The following is a 26136-nucleotide window of genomic DNA, read 5'->3' as shown; positions in this document are numbered from 1 at the left end:
GTTAACTATGGAGCTAATCATCAGCATACTCTGAAAGGAACCTAATTGGTATACAGTACGGACCAGAAGACTTGCTTTTATTAAGTGATTTAAGTTGCTTCACTACTCCGAGGAGATTTACTTCTACGTTACTCATGTCGGCAGCTGTTCTTGATTCGAATTCTGGAATATTTACTTCGTCTTCTTTGGTGAAGGCATTTCGCAAGACTGTGTTTAGTAAATCTGCTTTGGCAGCACTGTCTTCGATAGTATCTCCATTGCTATCGCGCAGAGCAGGCATCGGTTGTTTCTTGCCGCTAACAAAATTCACATACATCCAAAATTTCTTTGGATTTTCTGCCAGGTTTCGAGACAGTTTCATTTTGGAAACTGTTATAAGCAACTCGGTTGAAGTCCACACTAAATTTCGAGCTTCTGTAAAGGATCGCCAATCTTGGGGATTTTGTGTCTGTTTAAATTTGGCGTGTTTGTTTTGTTGTTGCTGCAACAGTGTTCAAACCCGTTTTGTGTACCGAGGAGGAAGAGGATCAGCTCTGTCGTTTGTTAACTTATTTGGTATAAATCTCTCAATTGCGGCCAATACTATTTCTTTGAATTCAAGCTACATGTGGTCTGTACTTACATTGTTAATTTTGAAGGAGTGGAAGTAAACATGTATTTTTGCCAACATATTGAGGGTAAATTGGTCACCACCAACTATTATTGTATGAGTCGGGTATGTGTTTGAAATCAAACTCAAGTTTTCTTTCAACCTTTCAGCAACTGTATCGTCTGAATTGAGAGGTCTGTAGAAGGATCCAATTATTATTTTATTCCAGTTGCCAACAACGACCTCTGCCCATACTAACTCACAGGAACAATGTACTTAGATTTCGCGACAAGATAAACTACTTCCAACAGCAACGAACACGCCACTGCCAACCGTGTTTAACCTATCCTTTCGGAACATCGTTAGATTCTTCACAAAAATTTCGGTTGAGCTTATATCTGGCTTTAGCCAGCTTTCAGTGCCTATAATTTGAGCATCAGTGCTTTCTATTAACGCTTGGAGCTCTGGTACTTTCCCAACACGGCTATGACAGTTTACAACTGTTACACCGACGGTTCCTGTATCTACGTTCTTCCTATGTTCGGCCTGCACCCTTTGTGACCGAAGCCCTTTTTGTGTTTTCCAGAGACCCTCTGACCTAAAAAACTACCCAGTCCACACCCCACAGCCCCTGCTACCCACGTAGCTGCCTCCTGCGTATAGTGGACACCTGACCTATTCAACGGAACCCGAAACCCGACCACCCTTCGGTCGAAGTCGAGGAATTGCAGCCTACACAGTTGCAGAACTGTCAGAGCCTCTCGATTCAGACCCTCCACACACCTCTTTATCAGAGGTCCGCAATCAGTCCTGTTGGCTATGCTGCAAATAGTTAGCTCTGGTTTCATCTTGCAAGCAAGACTGGCAGCCTTTACCGCTTCTGTTAGCTGCCCAAAACCAGAGATATTCTGATCCAAAGTGACACACATCATTGGTACCATCGTGAGTAACCACCTGCAGTTGGCTGCACCCTGTACCTTCATGGCATCTGGGAGGACCCGTTCCACATCTGGAAAGACTTCACCCAGTACACACACGGAGTGCGCGTCGAGTTTCTTTCCCTTCTTGGCAGTCGTGTGCCTGAGGGGCCCCATAACGCGCCTGACGTTGCAGCTCCCAACTATCAATAATCCCACCTTCTGTGAATGTCCGGATCTTGCAGGCTGAGAGTTTTCCTCAGAAACAGCACAGGTGACAACACCTGGCTCAGAGACAGTGTCAGCCACAGGCAGCATGTGGAACCCATTCTTCAGACAAACCAGGGAGGCAAATAAAGACATGCAAATCTTTAGTTTCGGTTTCCCATAATCATTGTTTTTGCAGAATTAGATATCATTATCTCATCCAAAATTAAACTACAAAAACAAAATTTTGCAGGAATAATAATATAATGCTTGCCTACATAGGGAACCACATTAGTCACTCATTTTTGAATATTTTACACTGGAGCGTGTCATATGTTCTTAAATTATTAGGAGGGGGGACAGAATAAAGAGGGAAAAATCATAGATTTAGATGATTCCCACAGATAAGTTGTGCACAAGCTGAGACACAATTTTCATGTACCCCAAATAGTCACTTTTTCCCATGACAAGGATAGATATGTATTTCTTCATTACAGTACCTGCTCCCACAAGTGTGGCTTTAGGTGTGCCAGTTTCTTTAACTTCAATGTATTACTTAGACATTATCATGCAATTAACATGTGTAATATTTACCATATGGTGCAAAACAGCAGGTAACAGGACAGTGTTTGTAGAATGTTTAGAAATACATAGTAAACGTGTTTACTATTTGAATAAAATAAAAAAGTACTATGAAGATTGTTGACATATATATTTTGATGAAACATAAATTCGTAGTTCGCATACTACAACCAAAGAGTGGACCAAAGGATCCGATGAGGAAGTAGGAGCGCCAGTTGCAAAAGGACATCATCTCATTACATTCCAGTTCGCAAATGAGCGCCCTGCATAAAATTAACTATCTCGAGTTAGGTGACAGGTGCCCTCTCAAATCTAGTGAAGAATTAAATATGTTAGCTAAATTTCATAATTGCAACGTATGATGTAATATGCATCAAACTCAAAATTGTAGTGACCCCAATTTTTCATTGCAAACTTCTCAAATTTGGTGCAGTGTGTTACTTACATGCACAATATCACATTAACTCTATTAATGAAATGATGGGCACTTCATTATGATACTGTCACGTAAGGCTGTACATTATCTTCTTTATAAATTATATAAACGTTTGTAGAGGTCACCTAATAAACCTAAATCTGTCATTCCATTTCCAACACAGCTGACCCAGTGCGGTCATTCAATTTCATATTCCTTTGCGGTGTTTCACCTAGACATTTAATTGATATGACTGTATCAAGCAGCATGCCCCTAATAGTGTATTCAAACATTACAGTGTCGTCCCCACCCCCACCCACGCATTATCCATCACAGTAGTAAGAACAGACATTTCTTTGTGGCGACTAGTTTTGGATCATAATGTCCATCTTCAAACTGTAGCCTTAAACATACGGACGATCGTACAATCCACCAATTGACATGAGTGCCCTCCTACAGTCATTCAGATGACATTGCGGTATGTAACTTTATGCTTTTGCAAACAGAAAGAGAACAAAACACTGACAGTACTTGTTTTGTGTCTATAGTTACGGACTGGAGGCTGCAGCGAGTGATCTGGTAAGGGATCTGTGCTGTTGCTCAGGTTGGAAGGCAGTGTTTAGATGCGAGTAGATAAAGCAGTATTGAAAGCTTCAAAGTAACAGATGTCCAACAAAGGCATATTTTAACCCCTTGTGGAAAGTTTTCTGTATGAGTGATGTACCACATATGTTCCCAAAAACATTACATGGAGTAAGGCCACAACTTTTTAGTATCTTGTTGGAGGTATCAATTATTCCACACCATCTTTTGCTTTCAAGGATCAGGATTATATTCAAAGTATTTTGGTGAGGATGTGGTGAAATTTTCATTTCTCTAAGTTCTCTGTATTAGTTCTTCTGTGTACTGCTTTTCTTTTCCTTGTGATCGTACTGAACTGATTTTCTCACTGAAACTCCTTGGCAGATTGAAACTGCAAGCCAGACCTGGACAGGAACCCAGAACCTTGCCTTCTGTGGGAAATTCTCGTACCGAATGAGCTGTGTATACAGGCATGACTCGAAACGTACCCTCGCAAGTATGCTTCCTAGCTTACAAACTTCACAGTAGTTCTCCTGCATACACAGCACTTGTGGAAGGAAGTATACTGCAGACTATTGATTCCTCTAGACATGCAGAACCTGGGTGAAGTTTGGAAGGTAGGAAGTAAAGATACGAGGGTAGGTTGTGAGTCAAACCCGGGTAGTTTAGTCAAAAAGAGCAGTGCCCTCAAAATGCGAGGTTCTGGATTTGCGTCCCGCTCCCATACACAGATTTAATCTGCCATTAAGTTTCATAACAGTGCACACTACACTGCAGAATCAAATATTTATTCTAAATTTTCTCAACACTTTTAGAGAGTAATTAAAATTACCTGCTCAATATGAAATGTCTAATATACTTCTCCAAATGTTTTTATGGGTCATCTTATGTTTTATATTGCTTCATAAACAGTTGTTAATAACGGACATGATTTGTTTTATAATTTTCAGCAATCACCAAATACAAATTACATGTTGATAAATGCTTTGGTAATTCCGGATTGGGTTTCTCAAAATTTTCTGTAGTTTTGAGGTTGACAGTCAGCAGTGAACAAGTCCATTGTGTCGAAATAGTGTTTTGTGATCTCACAGTTTCATAGTTTAGAAGCAACGCAAATAAGCTAGAGGAAAAAAAATATCTTGTTCTGCAGAAATGTGTGGTAACAATAGTGTGTACTGCTGATAAATGATCATACCTCAGAAGCGTCTTCATGGAATTCCGTGCTCTCACTTAAGTGCCAATATGTTTACTTCCTAATGGTGTTTGTGGTTAATAGTCAGAATGAATTTAGGATGAACTGTTCAGTTTGCAGCCACAACAGTAGAAGCAAAATTGCTATATGGACTGATTTCTGATAAAAGTTATGTTGTGGGTACCTCCCAGATGTGCATTTCTTTTTATTTTCTGTCCATACTCATAAATGCAGAAGTATGTTAAGCTTTCACAACTAAACTGCTGAACCAATTTTGATGAAGTTCAGAGTGGAGGCAGCAAGAGAGCTGAGGAAGAGCACAGGCTTACTGATTTGAAAAATATATCGTGAAATACGGAACAAAAATTACTCTTTTGCAGAGCTATTTATTCTTTGACTTTTGAACTGTATCATATGCACATCATGAACTATGATTAACCGAACAGGCAGATACATAGGGTAGCTGACATTATTGCACATTAAACAGTTTACTTACTCACGATCCCTCATCATAACAAAACTACTTGTATGTGAGTGCAGCTGTGTAGCAGCTAGTGTGATAAACGTACATAACGAATACACATTGAAATACTCATTAGAAATTTCTCCAGTAAATTGCTCTGAAACTTCCGGGACTTAAAACATTGATGTTGAAAACTTTAGGGTACTCCTAAATTGGTCAGGTGTGCGCTACACTTCAGAGGCTGCTACCTCGGTATCTGACTGTGTGTGGATTGCACTCAAGAGCTTTTTAGAGGAGGCAACTCTCCATCCAGCCCAGATTATGATGCTGTAGGAGGCCAGAAATATAAGTGTAAGATCCAAAAGAACACCTCTCACCCCCATAGGTGAGAATATAAAAATCCTTGTAGTTAACTGTCAGAGCATTCAAAACAGAGTGCTGGTTAGAAGTGTCCTTCAAAAATAGTGAAGCTCACATAGTGCGGTACAGAAAGGTGGTTGAAACTTGAAATTGGCATCAGTGATATATTTGGGTAAATTTAAGTGTATATTGAAAGGATAGGCTAATGCGAAACTCAAATCAACTGAGATAGAAATTGAAGCTGCATGTGACATTGTTTGGGCAAGACTCAGTATCGGAGGTTGGCATAAATAATTGGATCCTTCTGTTGCCCACTTATCTCTTGATGTAACGGAGATATATGTTCAGTTAAATAGATAAAATCAGTAGTGTCAGAGCACTGTGAGAAACTTGAAACTTTAAGCACAGGACAGGAGCATGTAGAGGAACTATGTCCAAAGTTCAAAAGAATAGTTAACCAGACACTGGATAGGTATGTAACCAGTAGAACAGTTCATAATGGGAGGGAACGTCCATGGTATACAATCACTGTAAAGAAACTTCTAAAGAAACAGTGATTACTGCATAATAGGTGTAAAACTAAATGTAGTGCTATAAATAGACAGATGCTAAATGAAACATGTTCGACCGTCAAGAGAGCAATAAGTGGAGCTTTCAATGATTACTGTGGTGGAATACTGTCAAATGCTGTTCCACAAAACCCAAAGAAATTACGGTCGTATGTAAAGGCTGTTAGTGGTGCGAGAGTTAATGTCCAGTCCATAGCGAATGAGACAGGAAATGAAATAGGGGGTAGTGAAGCAGGAGCTGAAATGCTTAACTCGGTTCTCAAATGTTCCTTTACAAAGGAAAACACAGGAGATTTGCCCTAATTTAACTCTCGTATCTCTGGAAAGATGAGTGAAATAAATGTTGGTGGCAGTGGTGTTCAGTTAAAACCTGAAATTGTTAAAACTGAACAGAGTTCCAGTGCGATGTGAATCCCTGTCCTATTCTGTACTGAACTAGTCCCTCTTCTAACTATAATCTATTGGTCCAAAAGGGGTAGTAGAAGTGATCGACAAAATTACAGTCCAATACCGTTGACGTAAATTTGTTGTATAATCTTTGAACATATTCTGAGCTCAAACATAATGAGCAGGAAGCAATGAGGAGACAGGAGCTGAAGCTGTGGCTGGTGCCAGAGCTCATGTCCTCTTCCTGGTGTTTGTCTTATGACTGTCCCAGAATGTCAGCTAAGAAATAAGGCAGAGGACACTCCTCTGCACTCAGCGACAGTGCGAGGTCTTCTGGGGGTGACCACAGCGACATCTTGAAGGGGTGTGGCAGCCCCGTGGCTAGCCCCATAATGTAGAGAACCGACACCTGTGGACATCTGCTGTCCACTTGGCAGTGGTTAAGGTGTAGAATCCAGGCCCATCAGTTCAGGACCAGGTGCTGGTGATATATCTACATATATACTCTGCTAGCTGCCAAGCAGTGTGTGGCGGAGGGCACTATTGGTGCCGCCCCCTGCGGGTCCGGGGTAAGAATAGGCCCGAGGTATTCCTGCCTGTCGTACGAGGCGACTAAAAGGAGTTTCAATCGTTTCGGCCTTCCATGTGATGGTCCCCCTTGGGGTTTGACCTCCATTTTTCCAAATTCTACAGAAGTACGAGCCTTTTGGGGAAGGACACCTTACGTGGTGTACCACTGGTCCTAAGTGCAGTAAGACCTTGGCACTCAGCATTGCACTGGCGTTGTAACCATACCCGCTATTCCTCAAATTGGGCCTCAACGCCTGATGGGTTGCCCAAGTTACGCCCATAGTGCATCTCCATCTGCACCAGCGATCATGATGGACTTTCCATGGCACCAGAAATCCAGCACGGTAGCCAGCCCGTTGTGGTGGGGTCATCATGTACCCTCTAGGTTGTAGCCCCCTGACAACACAGGGATCGTACTGCCGATACCTGAGCTGCACCCTCCCCACGTCGGCCAAGCAGTAGATGCCCGTCTCCTTGGGGCATCAGGACTCCCGGCAATGGTCATCCTGCCAGGTGGCCCTTGCTGCGGCTGGGTGGCGCCCGTGGGGAGAGCCCCTGGTCGGAGTGGGTGGTATCGGGGCGGACGTTTCGCAGATGAAACGTCAACACGTATCAGGTCGCTCTGCGGCCGAGTCTTTCAAAAGGAAAGGTACCGTTTCAAGTCCTGGTTCTCCTGCCCTTTCCCCCTTGGCCACTCCATGGGAGGAGGGACAGGCCCGCCGGCTTGGGGCGAAGTACTTCCCCCGCTATTTGGTCTGTTCTCGAACCGATGGGGGGACCTTCGCCACCTCCAAGCCGATGTTCTTTGTTCAGCACATTGAGGACGTCTTTGGGGAAGTCGAGGCTCTCAGCAAGATGCGTTCAGGGTCCGTTCTTATCAAGACCACCTCCGCCACACAGTCGGCGGCGCTCCAGGCGTGCGACCGCCTAGGGGACGTCCCAGTATCCATTGTCCCACATCTGGCACTAAATAGGACGCAGGGGGTTATTTTTCATCGTGACCTCCTGCTACAATCTGATGAGGAGCTCAGGGCCAACCTGGAGCGCCGAGGTGTGCATTTTGTCCGGCGAGTCCAGCGCGGCCCTAAAGACCGTCGCATTGACACTGGGGCCTTTATCCTCGCCTTCGAGGGGGACGTTCTCCCGGAGAAGGTAAAGGTGATGTGCTACCGGTGTGACGTGCGACCCTACATCCCGCCTCCTATGCGATGTTTTAGGTGTTTGCGTTTTGGGCACATGTCGTCACGGTGTGAGGCTGAGCCCCTTTGTGGCGATTGTGGACGTCCTCTTTGTGAGGAACATACATGCACCCCACCACCTCGGTGCATTAATTGTCCTGGCGTCCACTCGCCTAGATCCTCAGACTGCCCCGCATATCAGAAGGAGAAGAAGATACAAGAAATCAAAACTTTGGATCGGCTCTCCTATACTGAGGCCAAGAAGAAGTATGACCGCCTCCATCCCGTGCCATTGACTACTTCATTTGCCTCAGTTGTGTCCACTCCTTCCGCGGTATCCTCACCCCTATCCTGTCCCCCCTACGCCTCCTCCACCCATCAGGGGGCTCCGCCTCCGCCTCCCAAATCCCTCCCTTCCAAATCCTCCTCCCCCGTGGCCCCCACCCCCTCTGCCCCAGGGGCCACCCTTCCTCCTCCTCCTCCTCCTCCTCCTCCTCCTCCTCCTCCTCCTCCTACCCCCCCCTCCCACGCCACCTGAGAAGCGTTCCTCTTCTCAGGCGTCCATCGGGGAAACGTCCCGGACCCCAGCTTCCGAGGTCCGGCGTTCCAAAACGGACCCCGCGCGTGAGGACCTTCTTCGGGTCCAGCCCACCATCCCTGTGCCTCCTCGGCCTTCCAAGAAGGCCTCCAAGAAGAAATCTCTATCCCCCTCTCCACCCCGGCGCGTTTCGTCTGACGCTCCATCCGTGAGTCGCTGCTCCCGGCCGTCCTCAGTTTCGCCGGGACGCTCTGCTGCCAGACGCTCCGCTGGCCTTTCGTCGGCAAATGATGCGGCCCCTCCTACACAACCAGGGACAGCGGCCGCAGCTGGTGACGAGTCGATGGAACCGGATCCGCCTCTCGTCGGTTGTAGCGTTGTTCACTCGCAACCTGGCCCTCCGCGGCCGTCGAGGTGACCAGCTCTTCCCCCGTCTCGTTCCCCCAACCTTTTGACTAGCGATGGTGTTGTTTCATTGGAACATAAGAGGTATTCGATCTAATCGGGAGGAATTACAACTGCTCCTCCGCCTGCACTGTCCGCTCGTCCTTGGTCTCCAGGAAACCAAGTTGCGCCCGACTGACCGTATTGCCTTTACCCACTATACCTCGGAGCGGTATGACCTCACCCCTGTGGACGGTATCCCAGCTCATGGTGGGGTCATGTTGCTCGTTCGGGACGATGTCTATTACCATCCTATCCCATTGACCACCCCACTCCAAGCAATAGCTGTCCGCATTACTCTTTCTGCTTTTACTTTTTCAGTTTGTACCATCTACACTCCACCGTCATCTGTTGTTAGTCGGGCTGACATGATGCACCTGATCGTTCAGCTCCCTCCGCCGTTCTTATTGTTTGGCGACTTCAATGCCCATCATCCCCTTTGGGGCTCTCCTGCATCCTGTCCAAGAGGCTCACTCTTGGCGGATGTCTTCAACCATCTCAATCTTGTCTGCCTCAATACCGGCGCCCCGACTTTCCTCTCGGACTCTACTCATACCTACTCCCACTTGGACCTCTCGATATGTTCTCCCACTCTTGCCCGTCGGTTCGAGTGGTATGTCCTTTCTGACACCTATTCGAGCGACCACTTCCCCTGTGTCGTTCGTCTCCTGCACCACACCCCATCCCCTCGTCCTTCGAGCTGGAACATACTGAAAGCTGACTGGGGACTTTACTCCTCCCTGGCGACCTTTCCGGACCACGATTTTCCTAGTTGTGACAGTCAGGTCGAATACCTCACGGCTGTTATCATCAATGCTGCCGAACGTTCCATTCCTCGTACAACTTCTTCTTCACGTCGCGTTTCCGTCCCCTGGTGGAACGAGGCTTGTAGGGACGCTATCCGTGCTCGGCGACGTGCTTTACGCACCTTTCGCCGCCATCCTACGTTGGCGAATTGTATTGAATACAAACGACTCCGAGCGCAATGCCGTCGAGTCATCAAAGACAGCAAAAAAGCTTGTTGGGCCCCTTTCACCAGCTCCTTTAACAGTTTTACTCCCTCTTCTGTCGTATGGGGTGGCCTGCGCCGGCTGTCGGGCATTAAGGCCCACTCCTCGGTACCTGGCCTGACCTCAGGTAATGAGGTCCTTGTTGATCCTGTGGCTGTCTCCAACGCCTTTGGCCGCTTTTTCGCGGAGGTTTCAAGCTCCGCCCATTACCATCTTGCCTTCCTTCCCAGGAAAGAGGCAGAAGAGGCTCGGCGACCTTCCTTCCACTCGCTGAATCTGGAAACTTATAATGCCCCCTTTACCATGCGGGAACTCGAACGTGCGCTTGCACTGTCCCGGTCCTCTGCTCCAGGGCCAGACGCCATTCACGTTCAGATGCTGGCACACCTTTCTCCGGCGGGCAAAAGCTTCCTCCTTCGTACCTACAATCGCGTCTGGACCGAAGGTCAAGTCCCCATGCGTTGGCGTGACGCCGTTGTTGTTCCTATACCCAAACCCGGGAAGGATAGACACCTTCCTTCTAGTTACCGCCCCATTTCTCTTACAAGCTGTGTCTGTAAGGTGATGGAGCGCATGGTTAATGCTCGGTTAGTCTGGATTCTTGAATCTCGACGACTACTTACTAATGTCCAATGCGGCTTTCGTCGCCGCCGCTCCGCTGTTGACCACCTTGTGACCTTGTCGACATTCATCATGAACAACTTTTTGCGAAGGCGCCAAATGGTAGCCGTGTTCTTCGACTTGGAAAAGGCTTATGATACCTGTTGGAGGGGAGGTATCCTCCGCACTATGCACAGGTGGGGCCTATGCGGTCGCCTGCCCCTTTTTATTGATTCCTTTTTAACGGATCGAACGTTTAGGGTACGTGTGGGTTCCGTATTGTCCGACGTCTTCCTCCAGGAGAACGGAGTGCCTCAGGGCTCCGTCTTGAACGTAGCCCTTTTTGCCATCGCGATCAATCCAATTATGGATTGCATTCCACCTAATGTCTCAGGCTCTCTCTTTGTCGATGACTTCGCGATCTACTGCAGTGCCCAGAGAACATGCCTCCTGGAGCGCTGCCTTCAGCGTTGTCTCGACAGCCTCTACTCATGGAGCGTGGCAAATGGCTTCCGGTTCTCTGAAGAGAAGACGGTTTGTATCAACTTTTGGCGATATAAAGCGTTCCTTCCGCCATCCTTACATCTCGGTCCCGTTGTTCTCCCATTCGTGGACACAACTAAGTTTCTAGGGCTCACGTTGGACAGGAAACTGTGTTGGTCTCCACATGTCACTTATTTGGCGGCCCGTTGTACACGTTCCCTTAATGTCCTCAGAGTTCTTAGTGGTTCATCTTGGGGAGCGGATCGCACTGTCCTGCTTCGCTTGTATCGGTCCATAGTCCGATCGAAGCTGGATTATGGGAGCTTCGTCTACTCGTCCGCTCGGCCATCCCTCTTACGCCGGCTCAACTCCATCCACCATCGGGGGATACGTCTTGCGACCGGAGCGTTCTACACTAGTCCTGTCCAGAGTCTTTATGCTGAAGCTGCCGAGTTACCATTGACCTACCGGCGCGTCGTACTGCTGTGTCGGTATGCCTGCCGGCTGTTGTCTATGCCCGACCACTCCTCTTACAAGTCCTTCTTCGCCGATTCTCTCGATCGTCAGTACGGGTTGTATGTGTCTGCCCTGCTGCCCCCCGGAGTCCGCTTCCGTCGCTTGCTTCGACAATTGGATTTTGCCCTCCCTACCACCTTCAGAGAGGGTGAGAGCCCGACACCACCTTGGCTCCATGCTCCGGTTCATATTTATCTCGACCTCAGCTCACTCCCGAAGGAGGGTACTCCGGCTGCAGTGTATTGCTCACGGTTTGTCGAACTTCGTGCTCGACTTGCCGGACACACCTTTATTTACACCGATGGCTCCAAAACTGACGATGGTGTCGGCTGTGCCTTTGTCGTCGGGGCCGCCACCTTTAAATACCGGCTCCTCGACCAATGTTCCAGCTTTACGGCCGAGCTTTTTGCTCTCCATCAGGCCGTTCAGTATGCCCGCCGCCACCTCCATTCATCGTATGTACTCTGCTCTGACTCACTCAGTGCTCTTCAGAGCCTTGGAGCTCCCTATCCGGTCCATCCCTTGATTCAACGGATACAGCAGTCCCTCCATTCTCTCGCTGATAATGGTGGTTCTGTCAGCTTTCTGTGGGTTCCCGGACATGTAGGAGTGCCTGGGAATGAGGCTGCGGATGCTGCAGCCAAGGCTGCAGTCCTCCTGCCTCGGCCAGCCTCCCATTGTGTCCCGTCATCTGACGTTCGTGGGGATGTATGTAGGAGGCTTGTGTCGTTGTGGTGGGATGCTTGGTCATCCCTCCAAGGAAACAAGCTCCGGGCAGTAAAACCGCTCCCAACTGCTTGGACAACATCCTCCCGACCATCTCGGCGCGAGGAGGTCCTTCTGACCAGGTTGCGGATTGGGCATTGCCGGTTTAGCCACCGCTACCTGCTCTCCGGTGACCCAGCCCCGCAGTGCCCTTGTGGACAGGCATTAACAGTGCGCCATGTTTTATTGTCGTGTCCCCGTTTTAGTCAATTTCGTGTTGTCCTGTCCCTGCCATCTACTTTACCGGATATTTTAGCTGATGACGCTCGAGCAGCTGCTCGTGTTCTGCGTTTTATAACTTTGACTGGCTTGTCCAAAGACATCTAACCTTTTTACTTATTTTATCTGCATCTTTGTCAAGTCTTTCTGATGTCCCCCTCTCCCCTTGAGTTTTACTAGATTCCATGTGCTCTAACAACAGTGACTGGGCGCTAATGACCTCAGTAGTTGAGCGCCCTTAAACCCAATCCAAAAAAAAAAAAACTATTGGTGCCAAAGTTGTCTTTCTACTCCTGTATTCCACTCGCAGATTGCGCGAGGGAAAAATGACTGTCTGAATGCCTGAGTACGAGCTCTAGTTTCCCTTATCTTTGAATGGTGATCATTGTGTGATATAACAGTAGTTGGTAATAATATATGCTTTACATCCTTGGCGAAAATCGGGTTTCGGAATTTAGTGAGCAGCCCCTTCTGTTTAGCGCATCATCTTTCTGCAAGTGTGTCCCACTTCAAACTTTCTATGAGATTTGGAAAGCTCTCGCAATTGGTAAATGCACCAGTCACAAACCTTGGTGTTTTTCTTTGGACTTTATCAATCTCTTGAATCAGACCCAACTGGTAAGGTTCCCACACAGATGAACAATACTCTTAAGACTGGACAAACAAAAGTATTCTAAGCAATTTCCTTTGTTGAAGGGCTGCATCACTTCAGGATTCTGCCAATAAACCACAATCCAGAGTGGGCCTTACCTGTTACTTGTATAATCTGATCGTTCTATTTGAGATAATTTTGAATAGTCATACCCAGATACATGACGGATGTCACGGCTTCCAAAGACAGGGCATTTATTTTGTACTTGTACATTAATGGGTATTTTTGCTTTGTTATGCCCAGTAGGTTGCACTTACTGATATTGAGAGATAACTGTCAGTCATTACACCATGCATTTATTTTCTGCAAATCCTCATTGATTTGTTCACAAATTTTGTGTGGACTACAGCATCATCGGCGAACAGTCTAATGCCACTGTCAGTACCATCAACCAGATCATTTATGTAAATCCTAAAAAGCAGCGGACCTATTATGCTGCCCAGGGGCACACCTGGTGTTACGCTTGTTTCTGTTGAAGTCTCCCCGTTCAGGGTGACATACTGCTTTCTGTCTATTAGAAAACTTTCTATCCAACCGCGTATGGCATTTGATAGACCGTAAGTGTGCACTTTTAGGAGCAAGCGACAGTGCGGAACAGAGTCAAATGCCTTTCGAAAGTTGAGGAATATGGCATCAACCTAGGAGCCAGTATCTAGAGCCTGTTGTATATCGTGCACAAAGAGGGCCAGCTGTGTCTCGCATGACCGCTGTTTCCTGAAACCGTGCTGGTTTCTGCAGATGAGCTTCTCAGTATGTAGAAAGGTCATTATGTCTGAACACAAAATATGTTCCACGATTGTAGAACAAATCGATGTCAGTGAAATTGGCCAGTAATTATGGGCATCCGATTTTGTACCCTTTTTATAGATTGCCATGACCTGGGCCTTTTTCCAGCCCTGTGGAACTTTCCACTGTTCCAATGATCTCTGAAAGATGATGGAAAAGAATGGTGCTGTATTTGTAGCATAGTCAACATAAAATTTTACAGGGATACCGCTTGGGCCAGATGCCTTCCTGGTGTCCAAGGATCTTAACTGTTTTACAATCGCAGATACACTAAACACTGTCAGTCACCCTTGCATTTGTTCGATAATTGAAAGGGGGAATGGTGCTGCAGTCCTCTCTACCATAAGAGTTTATGAAAGCTAGGTTTAGAATTTCGGCCTTTAGAATTTCGGCGTTCTGTTACATTACCTGTACTGTCAGCAAGAGAAGGTATTGAATTATTTGTACTGTTCATAGATTTTACAGATGACCAAAATTTTTTGGGGTTATTTTTAGGATCTGCAGATGAAATATTGCTTTTAAATTTGTTAAAAGAATCTCTTATTGACCTTTTGACAGCTGCTTTCATTTCGCATAATTTCTGTTTTTCAGCAGGGCAGTGACTATGTTTAAAATGGCTGTGCAAAATTCTCTGCTTTCTCAGCAACTTCCTAATATGTTTGGTGAACCAAGGTGGATCCTTTCCCTCCACTATATTTTTGCAAGGCACATATTTATCTAGCACGTGGTGGACAATACCTTTAAATTCTGACCAAAGATGCTCAATATCTTAGTGTCCCACGGTGAATGCTTGGAGCTGACTATGAAGATTTGTTAATGACACTTTCATTTGCTTTCCCAAACAAGGAAACTCTAGACTGTTTCTTTGGTTGTTTGCAGCTTCCACTGACATAGAAGCCAGCCGTTGTGGCTGAGCGGTTCTGGGTGCTTCAGTTTGGAACCGAGCGACCGCTACGGTCGCAGGTTCGAATCCTGCCTCGGGCATGGATGTGTGTGATGTCCTTAGGTTAGCTTTAAGTAGTTCTAAGTTCTAGGGGACTGATGACCTCAGATGTTAAGTCCCATAGTTCTCAGAGCCATTTGAACCATTTGAACTGACATAGAAGACACAACAACATTATGGTCCCTAATACCTTCTTTTATATAAACTTCATCAAAAAGATCAGGTCTGTTTGTTGCCAAGATATCTAATAAGTTCCCATCTCCTCCCAGAGCCCCAGGAAACTGAAGGGGATGCAAACTACATCATCTGGGCAGACCACAAACCTGAGAACAGAGTATCAGTTACAGAATAACCCAATTTAAAGGTGTGAAGTTGATTCTGGTGCCCCCACCGCAATCTGCCTGGACCTTGGGTCAAAATATGAGATTGCCAAGCAACATTATGACAATACCCTCTTCCCAGCACTTCTGACCACTGTGTAATCTGAAAAAAAAATTAGGAAAAAAGCTTCGTTGCTGTTATACATTGCCTGAGCGGAGCAGGTGCAGACCGCTGTGGTGGGTGCAGCAACTAGAGCAAGGAGGGGTAGCACTGTCTGTGAAGCAACTCTGCCGGTGATATGCTGTTGCGAGGCCGGGAGTAGTAGGACAAGTAGAAGGGAAGCAATTGTTGATCCCACATGTGGTAGGACCCCCCCCCCCCCCCTCATGTGGGTAGTTTATCCATCTTCTGCTTAAAAGTGTGAACAAAGCATTCTGCTTCTCCATTGGACTGCTGCGCTTGTGATGTGATAAATCCTATTGGCTGTATAGAAGTCATCAAATTCTGCGGACACAAATTGTGGTCCGTTATCAGTCATAAGCAATGCTGGTAGGCCTTCGAGCCAAAATACGGAATGCGAGGCTTGAAGATTGCTACACATTGTCGTAGAGTGTGTCGGAACCACAAAAGGAAACTAGCTGTACATTTCGAAGACAGTCGGCCAATGAGTGTTCTGGTAGTGTCCGGCAAAATACAAATGCAAGTGCTGGCTTTGGCCAATCAAAGACTGTTGTGGAGGGCCTGGCTTGTGTTCCGCACAAGTAAGGCACTGAATCCAGAATGAGATGTTCACTCTCCAGCAGTGTGTGCGCTGATATGAAACTTCCTGACAGATTAAAACTGTGTGCCGGACCGAGACTCGAACTCGGGAGCTTTACCTTTCGCGGGCAAGTGCTCTACCAACTGAGCTTCCCAAGCACGACTCACGCCTCGTCCTCACAGCTCTCGCAGGAGAGCTTCTGTAAAGTTTGGAAGGTAGGAGACGAGGTACTGGCGGGAGTAAAGGTGTGAGGACAGGGTGTGAGTCGTGCTTGGGTAGCTCAGTTGGTAGAGCACTTGCCCGCGAAAGGCAAAGGTCCCGAGTTCGAGTCTCGGTCCGGCATACAGTTTTAATCCGCCAGGAAGTTTCAGGGCTCTGAATCATTACCTGCTCTACTTGGGAGTCCATGCCAAACCGCATACCATGTCGGTGAGCTAATTGCTTGGTGTGGGCTATGTCTTAGTGACCCTGATGAAGCAGAATAGGAAAATGTCTGCAGAGATCCTCTGGAATTGCCACACACAACTGTTCAGATTCAGTACACTGCAGTATGACACTTCATAGCACAGGCAAGTCTTGCCGATATGCAAAGTCTCGACAAACCCCAGGCTACCAGTTTCTTTCACAGTGAGTGACCAATCGGTGTGGATGTAGTGCAGCAGAATCCACAAGTAGGGATCTGCTGTCATTGCCTGGGCAATCTTCTGGTTGTCTGATGGAAACTGACAGTCCTGTGACTCAGTGTAGCATCAAGATGTTTCTGATGCTTCAAAGTCTGCACCGAGTGCCAAAGGAAGATGGGAAAGTGTGTCTGCATTGGCACACTTTGTTGTGGGCCTGTGCATTATCTCGCATTGTAGTGCTATAAGATGAGAGCCAAATGTTGCAGTTTATGTGCAGTGCAATTCTGGAAGGGCTTGGCTGGGTTAAAAACTTACTGCAAAGGGTTGTGGCCGGTGACCAAGTAGAACTTCCTTCTGTGCAAATACTGGTGAACTTTCATCATTCCAAAGATGGTGGCAGGAGGCTCGTTCTCTATTTGCAGGTAGTTGCTCTAAGCTTCGTTAAGCAATTTGGAGCTGAAAGCTATTGATCTGTCAGTAGAACCAATCCTGCAGGAGGGTAAAGCACTAATGCTGTAGTAAGAGGCATCCGTGGTCAAGACCATAGGTTTTGAAGGATCAAAATGAATTAGGCAATGATCACTGAGGAAAGAGTCCTTGAGTTGTTGAAAAGCAGTGCCACATTCTTTGGACCACACAAAAGGTACATTCTTCAGCAAAGACGGTGCAGTAGTGCCGCTATCCAAGCTGGATTTGGAGTGAAGCAGATGTAAGACATGAGCTTTGCTAGCACTGACTGCAGTTCTTTGGAGAGTTGAGGCTACAAAGTGCCTGCGCAAGTGTGATTACATCAGATGAATACCCTGATAATTAATTACATGCCCCAAGTACTCGATCTCAGTTTGCAAAACATACACTCGGATCTATAGCATTTTAGGTCTCTTCTGATAACATTTGGCACAGGGTGTGCAATTTATTAAGGGGCTCATCTGCTTTGGGACCTGATACCATGAGATCATCTAAACAATTTGTACACAAAGGCACAGGTGCAGCCCATTGTTCCAAATAGCACTGAAAAATTGGAGATGTGGATGCACTACTGAAAAGCAAATGAAGAAATTCTAAGAGTTCTCTATGTGTACTAATGACACACACCTGCTGTGATTGTTTGTCTAAAGGGATCTGAAGGTAGGCATCGTGTAAATCAATCTTAAAGTAACGACCAGCTCCCAAACGGTCAAAAAGTTCATCAGGTAGAGTCAGAGAAAATTAATCTGTCACTATTCGGGGATACAATGTTGCCTTCTTCTTCTTCTTCTTCTTCTTCTATAGCACTACACTCCAGGATGAACCTTGGCTTTCTCAATGAGCTTCCACCATCCATCACGGTCACATGCTACACTCCTCCAGTTTTTGCATCCGAGCTTCCATAGGTCTTCTCTCACTCCATCCAGCCATCTTGCTCCAGGTCGACCTCGCCCACTTTGTCCTCCCGGATTATCAAAGAGAATCTTCTTTTATCACCTCAGACTCCTCCATTCTTGCCACATGACCTGCTCACGTTATCCTTCTTGATCGTATGATTTTTGTTACTGGAGTATCAGCATATATAGTGTACAATACTGCATTTTACCTTTTCCTCCATTGTTCTGTCACACACAGGGCCAATTATTCTCCTCAAAACTTTCCTCTCAAATCCGTCGAGCAGCCTCGCATCGGTTTCCGTCAAGGCCCATGGTTCCGAAGCATAAGTAAGAACGCTTTTATATAAATAGTGAATTTTGTTGGGTAGCTGAAGAGTCTTGACTGGAATAAATTACTCGAGGCAAAATGTGCCTTATTTGCTGATATCAGTCTAATCTTAGTTTCAGTTGAGATCTCATTAAAGCAAGTGACTGTGGAACCAAGATACTTGAAGCTATTAACCCTTTAAAATGTGTATCCATTCACATTGAAAGTTGACGGCATATTGGATTGATGTACTTTCCCACAGGCCATGTATTTAGTTTTAGCTTCATTTACCATAAGACCCATCTTCTTACTTGCTTGACTAAGGCTGTAAAAGCTTCTTTCAGTGCTGGTACTGTCCGTGCTATGTTGTTGACGTCATCTGTATATGCTAAAATCTACACTGACTTGTAGAAGGTGGTGCCCCTAATCTGCAGGCCTCCTTCCCTAATCTTCTTCACGGGTGCTACATTAAATAATAAGCATGCCAATGCATCTCCTTGACGTAGCCCATTCTTTATTTCCAGGGGGTCTGAGTAATTTCCTCAAACTTGAATACAGATTCTTATGTCGGACATCATTATTTTAACCATTCTCAGGAGCTTTCCATGTATCCCCTTCTCCTGTAAGGCACGAAAGAACTGATTTTTATTGACACTGTCGTATGCAGCCTTAGTCAATAAAGAGGTGATGTGTTTCAATTCTATATTCAACAGTTTTCTCCAAAATTTGCTGCAGATTGTAAATCTGGTCCATTGTTGAACTTCCTCGACGAAATATGCTTTGGTGTATTTAAATTTCTTTACCCACCTGTGATAGTAGCCGATCAAAAATAATATTCGATAACACCTTGTACCCTAGGTTCAGGAGGGCGATTCCACGGTGGTTTCTACACTCCATTCGGTCGCCCTTTTTATGTATGGGATGTAATATTCCTTTATTCTGTACATCTGGTATCCTTTCCTGTTCCAATATGTGAATGATAAGCTTAGAGACTGCTCTAATGTTGCTCCTCCACATTTTAGCAGTTCTGCCGGAATGCTGGGGGCCTTGTTATTCTTAATTTTCTTTTTTAACTATTTGGGAGGACAATGTTGCCCTAGTCTGGACAAGTACACAGTTTGCCTGAAGGCTTCTTGACAAGTACTAACGGAGATGCCCACTGACTTGCTGTGATGGATGCCACAGTGAAAGTTCCAAGCAACGTGTTCCCTGAGCATGTGCAATTTAGCGTGAGATCTGAAGAAGTGAGGCTGTGCATTGTGTGTAGTGGTCACATGCACAGAAGAATTAGCTTTGCCTAAACCATCAGTGGACAAGTCTTTGAATTCAGCACGCAATTTACCAACACTGTCCTTCAAATCAAAATTTGCAACCAACACCACCTTTGTAACACACGCAATCCAAACAAATCGAGGTCAGACATATTTGCACTGTTCCGTGAACGCATAACCTGAAATTTCAGTCTTTTGCAAATTCTTGTATGTGGAAGGAGGGCTGCAAGAACCTAGCACTGGAATGTCATGTCCGTTATATGGTGTAAGTGTAATGTATGATTTGTACAGCTCGGACTTGCCAAGATGATCATAAGTACTGCGACTGAGGAAAGAATCTGAGACACTCGTAGCTAATTGCAACTGAATAGTGTAGCCACCTATTACAAGGTCCACAAATAACTGCGTTGTGCTAAAGAAAATGGCAATGATTTCATGAATTTGGACTACCACTCTTCTCTTTGACACAAAAGTTCTGTTTGGTTCAGAATGCACAACATGTACAACAAAATTTGATTTCTGTGGGTGTATATTAGGAGAGGGAGGCTTCTCTTTCTGTAAGCACTCCTCTTTAACATGTTCATTCTTGACACCTGAAAAACAAGTTGCATTTTGTGAGAGGTAGAAGCTGTGCTTATGAGCTTAGAAGCAGTGTGGGCAAGACTTCATGCCAGTACCTTGCTGGTCTGGCTGATTATGTGACTGGCTATCTGAGTCCTTGTAAGTCTCTCGCCCACTGTCTGTCTGTCCTGTCTGCTTGTTTAGTCTGAAAACCTGGACCTGGCAACCACCTCCTGAACTTTCTCATCACAATAGTCATTTAGAACCTGGATTAAACCCTCATAGTTAACAAGTTCTGGCTGTGAAGTGGGGAATACTTCGGAGCACAATCAATGGACTGACACACTGGCTGTTGATAAGAAAAAAGATTCCAGAATGAGATTTTCACTCTGCAGCGGAGTGTGCGCTGATATGAAACTTCCCGGCAGATGAAAACTGTGTGCCGGACCGAGACTCGAACTCGGGATCTTTGCCTTTCGCGGGCAAGTGCTCTACCATCTGAGCTACCCAAGCACGTCTAGCGCCCCATCCTCGCAGCTTTACTTCTGCAAATACCTCGTCTCCTACCTTCCAAACTTTACAGAAGCTCTCCTGCGAACCTTGCAGAACTAACTACTCATCATGTAGCATAGCTGCAGATAGGCATAACATAAAGATTATCAAACAAGTCAGCTTTCATTTTGGCCAAAAAGGCTCTCATTGGAAACACACACACACACACACACACACACACACACACACAGATGTCAGTTTGTGGGATGGAGTTCCATGCCAGTTGCACTTGTTGGTCAATACAGGGACGGTTGATGCTGTTTGTGGCTTATGCTGGAGTTGTCGTCCGATGCTGTCCCATATGTGCTCCATTGGAGACAGATGTGATTGAGCAGGCCCAGCCAACATGTCAACACACGGTGGAGCATGATGGTGTACGGCAGTGATACGTGGGTCACTGTTATCGTTATCCTGTTGGTTAACACCCTCTGGAGTGCTGCTCGTGAATGGCAGTCACGGCGCGTGGGGTAAGCACGAGAGTGTTCCTGTTGTCACACATAATCGCACCCTAAATCGTAACTCCAGGTGTGGTCCAGCATGCAGATAGGTTGGTTGCAAGCCCTCAATTGGCACTCTCCTAACAGAGACGAGGTCGTCACTAGCACCGAGACAGAGGCAGCCTTTGTCAGAAAACACGACAGACCTCCACCCTGACCTCCAATGAGCACTTGCTTGACATCACTGAAGTCGCAAATGGCAGTGGTTTGGAGTCAGTGAAATGAATTTTACAGGGCACCTGTCTCGGAGCTGTCCTTGAAGTAACTGATTTGTAACAGTTCGTTGTGTAACTGGGATGCCAACTGCTGCCCTTTGCTGCTGCAGATGTAATACGATGTGCCACAGCCGTACGCCAAACTCAATTGTCTTCCCTCTCAGTAGTGGCAGGTGTCCGCCGAGAGCCCAGTCTTCTTGTGACCACCACTGCCAGCAATCGTTTACAGTGGATACATTACTGCCAAGTCTTTTCTGCAATATTCCAGAAGGAACATCCAGCTTCTAGTAGCCATATAATTCGACTTCATTCAGAATCAGTGATGTCAACTGTCGCATTCTTGACTAACATCAACTCACAACATCCAATCTCACAGGTAACTAATGCCCATGGCTGTAACAGTGGATATTTAAGAGAAATTTGCCACTGGATTGAGGACTTTTCGGTAGGGAGGACTGAGCATGTTATCTTTTATGGAGAGTCATTGTCGGGTGTAGAAGTAACTTCAGGGTTGTGCCAGGGAAGGGTGTTGAGTCTGTTGCATATTGTATATTAATGAGCTTGCAGACAATATTAATACGTACTTACCTCAGACTTTCTCAGGTGATTTAGTTATATGTGATGCACTGCCTGCAAGAAGGTGTGTAAATATTCAGTCAGATCTTGATAAGATAGCAAAGTGTTGCAGAGATTGGCAACTTGCTCTAAATGTTCAGAAATGTAAAATTGCGCACTTCACGGAAAAAAAAAAAAATTATAATATTGGTGAGTTACTGTTGTAATCGGGCAACAAGTGCAAATATGTGAATGTAACACTTTCTGGGGTTATGAAATGGAATGATCACATACACTCAGTTTTGGATAAAGCAGGTGGTACACTTTTGTTTATTGATAGAATACTGGGGAAGTGCAGTCAGTCTACAAAGAAGATGACTTAGAAATTACTCGTTTGACCGGTTCTAGAACATTGATACTAGTAACGGGGGATATTGAACGTTAGAGAGAACGGCAGCACGGATGGTCACAGGTTTGTTTAATCCAGAGGATAGTGACGGAGAGATACTCCAGGAAATAAAATGGCAGACTCTTGAAGACAGGGGTAAACTATCCTGAGAAAGTCTATTAACAAAGTTTCATGAACTGGCTTCAAATAATTAGTCATATAGTACGATCCCGTATGTATTGATCCTGTAGGGATCACGAGTACGAGATTAGAATAATTACAGCACGCACAGAATCATTCAATCATTCTTCCCTTACTCCATATGTCAATGGAGTGGAAAGAAGCCCTAATAAATGGTACAATAGGATGTGCTCTGTGCCATGATCTAATGGTGCTTTGCAGAGTATGGCTGTAGATGTAGATTGTGAAGAGTTGTATAGCTGTACATTTCAATCCTTTCTGTGATTCACTAGACCAAAGGCAAACATTTTTCTCCTAGCATTGTATTGGCAAATATTTCTCTTCTACTGCAGTGAACTGCAGACAACAACTAGAAAAAAAAAAAATATGTATCGTGCTAAGAGACCCATAACATCATTAATGTGGTGGAAATAAGTTTTGAGAAACAACCAGTGGATGAGATTACTGATAACATGATCACTTAAATGAAACAAAAACTGACAAACTAATGTGACCATCATGGGAATAGAGGCTTGTGGATGGGCATTTTTGCTATTATTAATGACTTGAAACATATTAAAAACTTGTACTTGTCGGACAACAATGTAATGACACATTTGTTGACTTCACCAACTGAATTCCATTTTAATATAGTCCTTAAAGGATGTACTGGAAGTCTCCATCATTACAGCTACCACTAAAAAATAAGAGTAAAGCAGAATAGCAGTTACATGATCTTCAGTACACTTGTTATCGTGCTTAGTACTGTACTGGTCTATTGTATGACATGGTATAAGCTACAGCCCACAATAAATAAATAAAATATTGTTGAAGAACATGATCCATTTGGAAACAAAAACATCTCAGATGGCATCTACATGACATTTGACGTAGCACTTCAGAGAATACATTGATAGCTGCCATTGTTCAGTAGCCCTCCAGATTTCATCAGCAAATAAATGTAATATGAGGCAGTAGTGAACATGCCTAATTGCCTAGAGAGAGGCAGAGATGATGTTTCATCCACACAAAATTCTAATTACAGTGGAATATCATTAGCAGGTTTTTAACTTGGTAAGTGGGAAAGTGTACTACCAAAAAATACCTAATTTGGTAATGATTTTTCCTGTGAAAAATAGTAGATAGGTGAGTTCATCCCAAACCTCCATCATTGTTTTGAGTAATCATCACAAGAGAAATAGTTGCAACAACTGCTTCAATCCTGTTTCTTAAGTTGGTAGATCAGCTGGTAGCAGAGACATGATCCTTGATGAACACTAGGACGAAAAAATCGCGTGCCATCATATTGGGTAAATGTGGAGGCCGTGTGAAGGGAGCGCTGTCATCCAGCCCCTTGTGGCCAACCCAGTAGTCGGGTAGAACGTCATTTAACCAGTTGCATACTGAGATGTGCCTGTGAGATGGTACACCCTCTTGCTACTAACCCATGTTCTGAGGTTCAGATTCTTCCAACTAAAGGAGCTATAGTACTAATACATAGAGATATGAAATAGTGGTTACAGTTGCTTCACTAAAAAAGTAAGGCCCATCAACATTCTGTGCTAGGATATGGAGAAAAAAATTAAATTTAGGGAAGTCTCACACCAGCTGTTCGGTTTTTTGGCGATTTGTTGACCCCCCAAATGTGCACATTCTGTATGTTCACATTAACGCTTAGATGAAATGTCAACTCATTGCTGAAGATGATGCGGTCCAGAAAATCTTTGGCATGCTGCAACGTTTTGTTTGCAAAGTTGCTATGTAACCCATAGCTGTATGCTTTAGAACTTGTAAACCACAAACAATAAGGACATAGTTGTCTCCTTAAGTCTCCACATGGATACATAGATGTCACTATATTAATTTGCAACTTGCCTTCCAGACTGATTTCCTCACGTTATGCGTAAAAGGCTGTCCCACTCATTTAACACATTCTTCAGTCGCTTACACATGTGCACGTGTATAAAAACAAAATTTTTTCAATTGATCTTTCATAATTATAAGTTGAATGTAATAAATACTACAAAACCAAAAAGCCCGATACTAATTTTGACACACCAAGGACAATAAGATCTAGTGTGTAGTAATGTTTTCAAAGGTTAGAGAAACATATCAGTAGTTAGTGCTTATTTTGTACTAATTTTCACATTGTACTGTCCATTTTATTTAATACATTTATCACTACTTCAACATGTTCAAATCTGAACACTCAGCGCTTAACTTAGTCCAATGTTGCCGTAGTTTTTGATATTTTAAGAACTGGAAAAGGTTATGATTCATCCTTGTCTTTACTTTCTTCACTTATTGATATCGTCAATTGATAACCTACTTAGATTCAAATTTTTCTCTAAGTGTATGCTCTGTTTACGTTGTAAAAAATACTCAGCTGAATAACTTTTGATCTTTAACCTCCAGAATTTTGCAGATGGAACCAAGGGTAGACAGTGGCCTCTGAGCTGTTTCTTTACTTACTTCTGTGCCTTTGTTGAATTACAGTATCATGGTGAAAGTTCGTAAGTTTGATTATTACTTTCATCAAATAGTGTGTTGTATCCTAATGCCTAAAAGTAACAGCTTTGGATGAATAGCAATTTGTAATTTTTTTGTTTTGCAGTATACGTGTATATATTTACAACTTACAACTTAAGACTTAACTAACTTTGAAACTATATGAGGTATTAAAAAATGGTTTCTAGCAAATTACAAGATTACTCATAAAATTTCTTTTACCTTCCAGGTCATGCAATTTTGATGCGAAATGGAACCTGAAAATCTGAAAAAATGTGGATGCTACTGGATAAAGCTCAATGTGTGTGACCTGGTAGATACAGACGGTACCTGATACTCAAATGCAATGATACTTTCGGACTTGGAATACATCATTTATGGAAACAGGTAGAGTTCTCCATAAAAAGTGGCTGGTCACCCATGAGTTTCAGATTCCAATGTGGACAGGGTACGGCAGGTGTTCGCAAGGAGTTCTATAAAATCGGCATGTATGGCAGCCAGAGCGTTGGAAATGAGAAGATCGACATTGCACAATGTCATGCATAAGAGGTAATGGCTCTATCCCTGCGTGCAGCTGCTTCAGGCATTAAAGCCTATGGACAAACCTAGGTGCGAACAATTTGCAGTGGATATTCTATGCAAGATTGATGCAAGCATTGACTTTTTGGAAAAGATTTGTTTCTCCGATATGGCAACATTTCATGTATCCAGCAGACTGAATTGTCATAATGTTTGTATGTAGGATTTGCAGCATCCTCGTGTTACACATGAAATGGAAAGAGACAGTTGTAAGGTCAATGTTTGGTGCAGACTGGTCCCCAGTTGCATCACTGATTCATTCTTTTCCATCACTGCCATCAACAGTGGTGTTAACGTGGACATGTTACAAGAGTTTACTGTGCCACAATTGGAACACCTGCAGCCGGGTGTCATATTCCAGTAAGACATGGCACCACTCCACTGGCCCCTAAATGTACTTCAATTTCTATATAAAAAGTTTCCGGGTAGATGGATTGGACGAGATGGTCCAACTTGAAGTGCACCACGATCCCCTGACCTTACACCAC

At 44.8% G+C, this 26136-nt stretch overlaps 1 long non-coding RNA gene and 1 other non-coding gene across 13 annotated transcripts in view; both read left to right on the top strand.

Moving 5' to 3' along the window:
* The window catches only part of LOC126213544 (uncharacterized), a 518933-nt gene that overhangs the window by 477842 nt on the left and 14955 nt on the right, over window positions 1-26136 (top strand). For 10 of the 12 annotated variants that reach the window (XR_007541218.1, XR_007541219.1, XR_007541215.1 and 7 more), the window contains 2 exons: window positions 24977-25074; window positions 25299-25456. This is a non-coding gene — a long non-coding RNA (uncharacterized LOC126213544). The remainder of the gene's footprint in view (window positions 1-24976; window positions 25075-25298; window positions 25457-26136) is intronic. The other 2 variants (XR_007541216.1, XR_007541214.1) reach the window with 1 other exon arrangement.
* On the top strand, window positions 16317-16391 carry Trnas-cga (transfer RNA serine (anticodon CGA)). Its single transcript has one exon. It is a non-coding gene; the product is annotated as a tRNA-Ser (tRNA).

Source organism: Schistocerca nitens, chromosome 11 (genome assembly GCF_023898315.1).
Source record: "Schistocerca nitens isolate TAMUIC-IGC-003100 chromosome 11, iqSchNite1.1, whole genome shotgun sequence".
Lineage (NCBI taxonomy): Eukaryota > Metazoa > Arthropoda > Insecta > Orthoptera > Acrididae > Schistocerca > Schistocerca nitens.
Note: the sequence above shows the minus strand (reverse complement) of the source record. Positions and strands in the feature narration are given on the sequence as shown.